The sequence below is a fragment of the Thermobia domestica genome, chromosome 9 (assembly GCF_964235325.1).
Source record: "Thermobia domestica chromosome 9, izTheDome1.hap1.1, whole genome shotgun sequence".
Lineage (NCBI taxonomy): Eukaryota > Metazoa > Arthropoda > Insecta > Zygentoma > Lepismatidae > Thermobia > Thermobia domestica.
This window is the reverse complement of record NC_137462.1, coordinates 73,051,729-73,064,067: the sequence shown is the minus strand read 5'-3', so window position 1 is coordinate 73,064,067 and position 12,339 is coordinate 73,051,729.

The following is a 12,339-nucleotide window of genomic DNA, read 5'->3' as shown; positions in this document are numbered from 1 at the left end:
TAGCACCGATGCATTTCTACACCCAGGTTGATCTATACTTTACGTTTTATCTCGGGGACAGGAAACACCTCCAAATGTTTAAGACATTAATTAAGTTATAACACACACACGCACATATATATATACATTCACGTTTGTATGGGCGCCCTTTTGGTAGACTTGTCCACCGCCCTCGTTAGTATCTCAGCACGGCCGTGCATGTGCCTCATGGTCCAGGGCTTCCAATCTCTTCTCCAGCAACGTCAATGGATACATGTGAAGTTTATGAAGCGGATGTAAGTTTTGAAAGTCGTGATTCTGACGTTTCCGTAAATGGTAGTAATAGCAACCCGAAACCTCTTAATTCAAGAAGAACTAAATAATTTGGTGAAAGAGTTTGGACTCTCGAAAGACGGAGCACAACTTCTAGGCTCACGTCTCAGTGAAAACAACTTACTTGCACCCGGCACATCTTATTCATTGTACCGAAATCGTGATAAAGACTTCAGAGACTTTTTTCTTGAAAGAGGTTCAATGGTGTTCTGCAAAGACATCGTCGGACTGTTGAGCAATATGGATGTTCAAACGTATGATAGTAAGCAATGGAGGTTATTTATAGATTCCTCGAAGAGGAGTTTGAAGGCGGTATTGCTTCATATTGGGAACGAACTAGCATCAATTCCAATTGCGTATTCCGTACATTTAAAAGAGTCATACAGTACCATGAAACTACTTCTTGAAAATGTGAAGTATGAAGAATACCTTTGGCTTGTATGTGGTGACTTCAAGGTGATCGGAATATTTCTCGGCCAGCAAACACAAGGCAGGGTACACAAGGATATCGTGCTATTTGTGTGAGTGGAACAGTAGAGCGTATGATGAGTATTGGAGTTGAAGAGAGTGGACTAAGAGGGAAAATCTGCTAGTGGGATCAAAGAACATCGTAAATGAGCATTTGGTGGACCCAAAATGCATTTTATTGCCTCCACTACACATAAGACTAGGACTTATGAAACAGTTTGTGAAAGCATTGGATAAAACAGGAGAGTGCTTCCAATATCTGTGTAGTCAATTCCCAAATCTGTCAGCTGCAAAATTGAAAGAAGGCATCTTTATTGGACCCGATATACGTAAGTTGATGTCTGACGAACGCTTCGAAAGTACTATGTCGGAAATAGAAAAGCAAACTTGGGGAAGTTTCAAAAATGTTGTGCGACATTTCCTTGGTCACAATAAGCACCCTGAATATAAGGAGATAGTGGAGGATATGTTACAGAAATTTAAACAATTAGGATGCAAAGTGAGCCTGAAACTACATTTTCTAATGTAACATCTAGACCATTTTCCGGACCTTGGCTGACACATCTGAGGAACATGGTGAACAGTTCCATCAGGAACTTAAAACTCTGGAACGTCGTTATCAACGTCATTGGGGAATCAACATGATGTCTGACTACTGCTGGTGCATCACACGTGAAGGAGAAGTCACACACAAGAGGAAGAGTATCATGCGTTCATTAAGAGGCAAACGTCAACGGAAGTAATACCTCCGTCTGGTAAGTTTGAAACTTCTTACTGTGTATATTGCATAGTATCATGGGCGGATTTTGGAGAAGCACCCTGGGGGCATGAGAGAGCAAGGGAGAGCAATTCCTTGAAGTGTGGCACGGAAAGTAGCTTTCCCTACTACTTTCCCTGCTGCTAGCAAGTACTTGTTTAGCATTAATACTATATTATGTCATTCCGAAATGGCTGGGGGGCAATGCCCCCCATGCCCCCATAAATCCACCTATGCATAGTATAGTCACTATTCTGTATATAAATATCCTTCTCGGAATATTATATGCATCTCATGTTGTATTTATAACTATGTAACTTTTTCATACTACCTCTATCATCATGCAATAGCTATCCGATTCTACTGGTTACAGATTATAATAATGATGATGATTGTGAAAAAAACCTGACGTGATGTAGGAAAATAGGCTTCATTTTCGTGATCAGCGTACTCGATTTATTCAGAAAATCATATTTTTATGCCTAGAAAAAAAGTGAAAATTTGTCTACCTGTATAATAATAATAATAATAATAATAATAATAATAATAATAATAATAATAATAATAATAATAATAATAATAATAATTTACAAATAGCTAGTTTCCGAATACATTACAACACACATTTTCCAAAGAACATATTTTATATATCGAAAGACGTTTGAGAAATGATCCAGAAAATACAAATATGTTCACTGAGCACTAAAATGAATATTCACTCCTAATCTACAAAACTCAACTGTCCTTATCTAATGTACAATAAAGCCCCCTTCCTCATGGTCTCTTACTATAATTAAATATATTATAACTTCATTTGACAGCGACTGTTCATTTATATATGAAAATAAAAAAAGAAATGAAATCTTTAAGTTTAACGTCCCACGATTATGCCGGTTAGGCTAAAGAAGACGGTGATAATGAGAAATAAGTGAAACGCTGAAATGAAGAAAGTAGGATGAAACGGGAGAACCCCGAGAAAACCCACGAGTACGGTGTTTGTCCACCACAAAGTCCGCACGGCGCGAGCTGGGATCGAACCAGGGATCCCAAGCACCGGAGATGAACGCTCTACCACTGAGCCACCGCGCCCTCTATATATCTTAGGTAGCAACTTGTACCTAGAAAAGGACAGTACAGACTAGTACTTTGATCAATCCTGTGAAAGAAAACGTAAAAATTAACGAAGTTAAAGAGCTAATGTAGAGGTTGGAGAGGAGTCGCTAAAATTAATTTTCTTTAACGAGGACGATTACGAAAGATCACTTACTGATTGAAATCCAGATTATTTTCCAATAGAGTAACTTCCAATAAACCTTTTGTTATTGTTAATTATTCCATATCGGACTCCCGAAGAAAACTCATCGAAACAACTTATTGACCGTGCCAATAGCGACTACTCTCAATCATGACTCCGTTTTCTTTCATTTAGAAATAGGAAAGAAAGAGAAGAAAGTAGAAGGGTAAAAGAAGGAGGTAGGTAAAGAAGAAAGAAAAGAAATAGGGTATTTTAATGAGAAACAGATTACTGGATAATTCCGGAAATATAGTAAAAGGTCGGGAAAGTCGTTGAAAGATGAATCATTCTAAATGTTATTAACAACTAATCAATTTTGGAATGCTTCGGAATAGACACATATTCCCTCATACCACCCAGACCTAGCTCCAGGCACCACGATCATGGGGTTGCCCAGACCTAGACCTGGAAATGAGAAAAGTGAAATTTAATTCTTTGTAATGTTATTCCCACCGGTGACTGATAACTATCCAGCATCTGAACTCTGTCCTCTAGGATCGACCACACATATGAATTAGCCAAGAGGGAAAAAAAAAACAAGCTTATTAACTCAATATAAATTTATGTATCGCATCAATAAAAGTCTCAACTTCCTGGAAGAAAGATGTCGTATTTAGGCTTATCCTGCTATTTTTGCTTCACTCCTCGAGCCGATTTAAACCGTTAGTGACGGTCCTTCATGACCTAGGTTATTTACCTTAACACATATATTAAAACATGACACATATATTACAGATGTTAATATGACAAATGATATCACTAGAATTGCTTATATTAAATCTATCATGCATTCACTCGCTCACTCACTCAGGACAGTGTATATATGGTTAAAGGAAACCAACTAACTACAAGGGTACAAATAGTTTATTACATTCATAGTGAAAAAAGAAAGACAAACATATAATTATGAAGAAAATATTAAAAGCACAAGTTCTTGGTTATATATTAATAGAGTACATAGTATTAAATTTTAGTAAATTTTTTATATATTCAATCATATTGACAAATGAAAAAGAAAGAAAAAAAAATAATTACATGTATCATATCTTAGGCATGCTAAAGCAAAATGATGATTTGCGACATACGCAAAAAAAACTTATTTCACTTTAAAAAAAATTGGACAAAGAGGAAAGAAAAAAAAACTTTTTTGGTGTATTAGAACTTATATGAGTCTCTACCTCACGTCGAGATATTAAAATATTAATAATTTCGAGCGTCCAAATCACAACTCACGCACTAGTCGTAGTGTCCAAAACGTTTCGCTCCATTTAACTTAATTTGTGTTTATACATATATATATATATATATATATATATATATATATATATATCTAGTGGTTTACGAAAAAAAAACATTCATCGACTATATTTGGTTTATAACTCTTAACAGATTGTATCTGCAATCGCACACTGCTACGTTTATATCCATCTAGGGATTTCGAGAAAATCACTTTCACTAGAGGAAGTTTCTCCTCTTAAACGGTCTATTTCCAAACTTATTAATCGAATAATTTCAAGTTATTTATCCAACACTGGGACACTTCACGAGACCTTTCATTAGGATCACTTTCGTATATGTTTATATATGGTTCGGATTTAAAAAAAAAAATGATCTTCCACAGGTGTACGGAGTATGATGGTTCAAATTGAGGATAAAAAAAAAAACTGGTCAAATCACAGGATACATATGAAGGTGAGACGGATTCAAGGTACACTTTCCACAATGGTTTTAGGTTAATTGTTCAGGGATAATATTTGTTATGATGTGGGTTACGTTTAGACCTGCCGATATTTTTTCAATGCATGCCATTATATAAGTACAGAGGTTATCACTTACATTGATTCAGAAGAAAAGGAAAATTACTTAAGTGCACGGCGGTATTCTTAACAAAATCTACATTCTTAAATTCGTCGGAAGACTTCTGGTAAACTATAGCAACCAATACACGTCTAGGGGGACAGACACGAGCGCTCTTACATATATTCATAATACATTTAATATCATACTTTTACTTTAACATCATATTCACATACTAATTACACATACATTTCGAAGTATTTATTTCTCTCTCTATATATATATATTTATAATAAATGCGCACACATTTAAATTAATCACCCCTACAATAAAATTTTACAAGGTTGCAACATTGTCCAAGAAAACAAATGACTTCCAACATTACATTTGTAAACAAATTAAATTTTATCTGATACCGCGCGTCTATAAATTTTTAACTTTTATATAATCAATTCGTGTTTAAATCATGAAGGAGAAAAAAAAACTTTGTGAGGCAGGCACGTAACACAGAGCATTTCTAGATATAACTAGGTAAATCAAAATACAATTTCTGGGCCCAGATTAACTACAAAGTAATTGAAAACCGAAACAGAAAGGAAAGTGACCAATGGATTAAAAAGAAACTTAAGAGGAACGACGGTGAAAGAACGTAATCGAAGTGTCGTCAACTACGAAGTCTTTGTTCATTTCGGCGATAGGTCAAAATGTGATGGAGGACCCAATCATTATCTACTCCATTCATGAATCGTGTCTTGCAACGTCTCAGCTGGTAATTTCAGATCAGAGTTGTACGTTAAATAAATCGTAAGTAACAAGTTCAAAATCTTGGGGGGGGGAAGGTTGAAAAAAATTAAAAAAACTTGAAGAAATGAAGACAGAGAGAGAGATAGAGAAGAAGGAAGACGAAGAATAGGGGCGCCAAAGACTTAAGTGAGAAATAACTAACGCTACAAAGTTAGAAGTCGAATTTCGCTCTCAACAAAATCCATAGCCAAAATATTCTTAACATGCCAAAAAGGGTGGTCTATTCAAATACGTAGACTCAAGGGGCGCCCTGCTGCCAAGGATGCAAGTTCTGTGTCCATCAGATCCCAATCCCACAAGAGTTTGCTTGTAAGATTGAAATCCGATCCCCGTATCCGGCCCAGACCAGCAGGAAAAAAGGAGAGGGGGAAAGGGACCAGGTAACCGCGTCCCCAATTTTGAAATCTCTAAGTAAAAAAAAAAATATTCGACCCCTTAGAAAAAACTAAGAAGGTTCGAGGACAGTAATGAAACTAGAATAGAAGTATTATCTAAGATATCCCTAACTAATGATTTGCCGAAATAAAAAAAAAATTAAATAAACTGAATTTTGGATCGGTGATTTCTATTCCAAACCTCACCGATAGCTACCCTGCGCAGACACGCCACAGTCTGGGATGTCGTTAATTTCCCTCGTCTAATTAAACTAAGAAAAGAAATGAAAATAAAGGGACTAGGGGTCGACATCCGGGTACGCGAAAATAAATTTCAATAACTAATTGTTTTGATACAGAGCTGTCGCCTCCATGAACATTGTAAGCTAGCTCGAGTAGGTAACGTGAAGGAAAAAAAAAATCTCACGGAGTGGTACATTCTATTTTTAAAAAAAACCGACCAGAAAATATAATTCACTACAGCCCTGTTGTATAACTGCTACTGTCTTTTCATAATTTATTATTCAATATGTCTAGTCTGCGATTATATGATGCTACCCCTTCTATCAGATGGTATTACTATGGTTGATTATTATTATAACACATTAAACTACTAAGTATTACCATAGTCCGACTATATATCGCCCTCCGGTCCGCGTGATATTATGGTGCAGGGGTCAGAACCTGAGATGTTTGTAGCTACACGTATCTATTCAATATCTATATATCAACACACGGCGAAGTATTCACTGGGCTACTATATATTTAACTATATGGGTGTCCTATATTCTATATTCATTTACTACAATATTCATACACTTTATATTCATATTCACATTAATATTCATTTGCCACGACGCTATATTCTACAAACACCCTGTTTCCTCTATCTACGCCCAGCCTATTTACACATTTCATCATAATACTTTAAAATCTATAATCACTACAAACATTTCCCATTCTGATCACCGCACGACAACCTCACTCGAACCCAAGACTCTTTCATCCCAAACACACAATACTATGTAATACTCGGTAGCTTTATTAAGAAGAAAGAAAAAAAAATCCTACGTATGTTCACTGAAAATAGAATTATCCGCGATAATATTTAATGTTTACGAAATTTCTGCAGCAACAATTGACTTCTGCAGCCACGAAGAAAAATGAACATCTAATATAATTCCAAAGCGAAGAACTAGCATCATATCGCCCGACTTCTGTTAAAAATTTACGTATTGTTTATTTACTTAAATATCTCGATTTCTAGACTATGCAGAATGTTGAAACTTTCAGAATATATTAATTTTGGGTCACTTGACCTAACTGTACATTCATATGGGCTGTGAATTATACCTTCTAGGTTTTATTTCGGAAAGAAAGGTCAATTTCATGAAAACTAAATCACTAAGCACCTCGACGGAAGAATGGCGGTTAGTACTGACTTTTGACACTAGGGCTAGCGACGATATAATCAACCCTTGAACAACGGAATGTGACCTTGTATACGGAATTATTATACTATATTACGTTCACTTAATGACGGAGTAATAAAAATTTATCGCATAGTAAATACTACACTGTCCGTATTTACTTATCTCACACCCTCTTTCATCACTTAACTACCACTACCACTGATACTACATTACAAATATACACATACTACTTAAACTACAAGACACATCATGCCAATACACACCAATTATCACTATCATTAATACATGTTGTACTGATAAATACACACAGAAAACATTCATATTTTACCATTTTAAATCGGCTCGAAAGGGAAAGAAAGGAACAGGGACAGGGCCAACTGGCCCTTGTATTCACTGAATCACATTCTTTACTCAACCTATTTAATCAATGCCCTGAGGGGACATATCGAAGTATTAGCTAACAATAGGACCCCTGCCCTGAAGGGGCAGGAACCCGGGAACAAACTAAATGTTCAACTCATCCCGCTGGAAGCCGTACTCCCAATTTGGGAGTCAGGTAGGAGCCCTTACTGATAATTCACACGTGCATTGTGATCACTATCCTAACTACAAAGAAATTAAATACCGCCATGTTATTACTAAATAAGTACAAAAGAAATCACATTTACTACATACACGAACACAAACGGCAGTGGGGCAGGCCTAACGTAACTCTAAAAGGAGTAATTTTCAGGATGAGAATATTTTAAGGGAGAAACACTATTCTTCCGAAACTGTTTATAGATTTTTTTCTTTCTAAGAACAACTAGCAAACTGATGCACTTCACAGAACCTGTCCACCACTAATTATATTAGCAGAACATGGCGTTACCGAGTTGACTTCCTATTTCTGCTCTACAGTCCGGTTTTTTACTATAAAAATTGGCAAATTATGGCTCCATAGCTTCCAGTGATTTTTTATACGTTAATAACGTCACAATATTACCTTTATTTTTAGTTTCTCTCAGTCCTTTCGACTTTTAAGTTAGACGAACAAAAACCAGTGTCTTCAGTAGCACTTTCCGGCGTGGAATGGAATAATTGCGCCCTAATATCATAGCGTGGGTTTATCAGCCAATCAAAACTAAGCATTTTGGCGGTGGGGCTTTGAAACGAATAAAATTTGGTAGAATCTGGATTAAACTAGATTTTAGAAGGACCTAGGTATCTAAAAGAGAGGTGAAGGGTGGTCCTGAAAATTCTGTCGAATTTTAGATTGGTTATTTGATCTGGAAAGTTCCGTCCAATAGTGGATCTATATTTTCGGATAGCACTGACACCGTAAGAATTGTAATAATCCATATACACATCCATATACAAGACTTATAACTAATTTAAAATATAAATAAAGATATTGATTCCCAAAACTATAATTCCCAATATTTTTTTTTTTTTTTTTTTTTTTTTTTTTTTACAGTTTTCCATGTTAATTTGAAATAGAATAATGAACAATATTACGAATTATATGAACAGCCAGAAATTTTTTGTTAAACATCAAGTACAGTCGGTGCAAAAAATTTCGGGCACCCTCCTATTAAAAACATAATATCATTAGACTGTAATGGCATATTACACCTGTACCTAGGTACATTGGCCAGCTAGTACCTAATACCTGTACCTAGGTATAATTTTGGTCAGTACCTTGTACCTGTACCTAGGTACAAAAAATTAGCACCTAACCCAACACTGATACTACATAGATATACTGCCTTGTAGTATTGGACCCCAAATTTGGACCTCCCTCATAAGCTTTGGATCTCTTCCATGACTATTATGCAAGATCAACACTCACAATTTACACCCAGTGTACAGGGGCGTCATTTAGGGAGACAGGAGGAGGCAATTGCCCCCCAAGAGGTTGAGGAATATATATACTTTAATAGATTGCCTACTAATGTACTAGTACAAAACGTGAAAGTCTTATGTCGATGGTGCTCTTGCCCTCCTCCCCCCCAGCGAAGTCTGAAATGACGCCCCTGCCCGTGTAGCGTAGTCGCTAACGCTCTCTCCTTTTGTTCGAGCGGTCTCGGGTTAGATTCCCGCTAGGGACACTGAGTCGAAAAGGTGTAACAGCTTTCTCAGGACAGCTATTGTGAATGAGGTTTCTCCAAAGTTTTTCTCATTCACACCAGGCAAATGACGGGATGATACCTAACATACAAGTCCCATCCGCTTTCATCCTTCCCCAATCCTTTCTTCCTCTCAAATTCCCCGAGGAGTGTGATCGCCGAGGGACGTCTTCCCAAATATGTGTGACGGACTAACATGATACATAGATGCCGAAAGACCAGAAATCTAATTCCTAATACTAATCCTAGACCGTTTCGCATCACACTATCCTGTCGCACCCCCAGGAGATGGCACCTGGTTCTGGGTAGGTGAACAATAGGATGGTGCCTTTAAATACAGACCATTTCAGATTTCTTCCACAATTCTTTCCCATGCCTCGTTCTTAGATAGAATGCACCTCAAAAAGGATTCAGATCCAATTTTGAATGGTTTGAGTTGATAAGTTCTGTCAGATTTTTTTTTATTATTATTATTATTATTATTCGAACTAGTCCAACTCCAAGCCTTAGCTCACGCAAGAAAGAGCTGAACTGGTCTTGCACCAATATAATAAATTATTTTTCTGAAACAGAAGGAATCAATAAGTAAAATCACGCAAATTAGTTTAATTTTTTTTAAAGGCAAACTCTTCAACTATGTCAATACTTTCATAGTTGGTACCACGCTGGTACATCGTACCAAGTTTGTGAGAAAAATCAAAGGAAACAATTTTGAGAGCTGAAAATTATTTTAAAAAATCTTTCCCTTCAGTCCAAACTTAATTTTCATCTTATTTCCTCAACCCCGTTTTCTCCCATCTTTCTCCACCCTATCCTCCCTTCGTCACATCACTAGCCCTATCTACAACTCCATATTTCTGCTTACGTTCTCTGATTCACGTCCTTTTCCTACCAACCGGAAACCAACGTTGCTGAGACATACGTCACTACTCTTTTTGCCCGTAAACCAATTACTAAATCTCCTTTTCCCCCCTCTCGATCAATGGAGCGGTTTCCGATCATGCTTCGCTGATTGTTCATCTGTGGAAGTGACGAAAGGGAAAAGGAACTCCTTCCAAAGAACATGGCATGATTTCTGAAAAGCAAGGACAAGGAAAAGAAGAGATGCTGAAAGATCTTTCGCGGAGACTGACAACACAAAGGAAGAATTAATTATATCAGTTCGTATTCAATACGTTAAACTCTTTTAAATTTAATTTACACTATTAGAATATTTTATAGAATTAGCAATATAACCTTCAAATAAATTATGAAAAGAAACTGAATTCCTTTGCATTAAGAGGCCTCATTAGCTACCGGTCTTAGCAAATTTTGCGCATTACAATACAACGCAAATAATTACGGAATGAGACCAGAAATCACAACCGGGTATGACTGTTCATACCAGAGATACAGAGGGTCGTGGTTTCAAGTGGGTTAAGATTTGTGAGTGAGTCTTGGGTCAAGAGGACGTGAGCGTGACCCACTCCGACTCACCACCCACCGTGATCCACTCTGGCATTGTAGACAATTGAACACTGATGAATTTGTCTACGTTTTAATTTCAAGGGTTCTATATTTCTTCCTTTTTCATTTGTTTCTATGTGCTTATCTGATATGAGGAGTATATATAAGTGGAACAATACTTCAAGCACTTTTGGATACTGACATTTGTAGTTGTACGAGTAATAATAGCAATAGGACTTACTATTTGGCTTTCGAGACACAATCGAATTTTACACTTTTTTATCCTTTCCGTTGTCCTACTTTAGCTTGATTATAGACCAAGGGCGCCCATCAGGGGGGCAAGGTAGGGCGCTTGCCCCCCTAAGAGGAAACCCAATAGAATTTTTACATTAATTACAGCAAAATTTGAAACTATAATTGAAACGTTGCTTATACTTGCCCCCCCTGGAAACCACAACATGGGCGCCATTGTTTGAGACATTCAAATTTCATTCTATTTTCCATTGAAAAGTATCTGTAAATTCAACAAGGAAATAATTAAATATGATAATTAAATTGAAATTCATCATAAAATGGCTTATGACAAACACTTTACCATTTTATATCGTAAAGGTCAGATCCACCGGGTCAGTTCGTATTGTATCGTCAGATCTACCCTGAACTGCTAGTTCTCCGGACCTAAGCCATATCTATCGCGTGTATGATATGGTGGACAAGCATCCGACCGTTGGCTCCGGCAATAACTATCGCTCAGCTGCGATGTACAGCGTACGTGGATGGGGCGGTTTATTCCAGACAGACGTTGAGCATATGAACAACCGGCTACCCGTAACAGCTGCTCGTGTATTCACTCGTGTTGTCACACGTGCCATTAAAAGGAGTACTATAAGTTAGGACAATCTAAACAACACGTTTTGGATATTCATCGGAACCATCTTTCTTGTGTATCAAATTTGAGCCATATCCATCAATTCTTCTTAGCTAATAAGAGTTCTTAGCTGTTTTCCCATATATACAGGGTGGTAGGTAATTCCACCGACAAACTTTGGGAGGTGATTCCTTATATGAAATGAAAGAAAAAAAGTTCTAATAAACATGGGACGAAAAACGTCTCCTTTCAGAGTTATGAACCGCCCAAAATTCGAAAATTCACGTTTCGAACCGCTCTGCCTTAGAAACTACAGGACCGATCCCAAGCGGTTTAAGGAATTACAAAGGAACTAGTATGCGATCTATCTAAATATCCATGTTCTACCGTGGTCCATTATCGGCGAAACGAACTGTAAAACGGAAGTTGAAGTATAGGGATACTCCTTTAAGTACTAATGGCGCGTTCGTTTCGCCGATAACGGAGGATGTTAAAACATGGATATTTAGATAGATCTATCTAAATATCCATGTTCTACCGTGGTCCATTATCGGCGAAACGAACTGTAAAAAGGAAGTTGAAGTATAGGGATACTCCTTTAAGTACTAATGGCGCGTTCGTTTCGCCGATAACGAAGGATGTTAAAACATGGATATTTAGATAGATTGCGTACTAGTT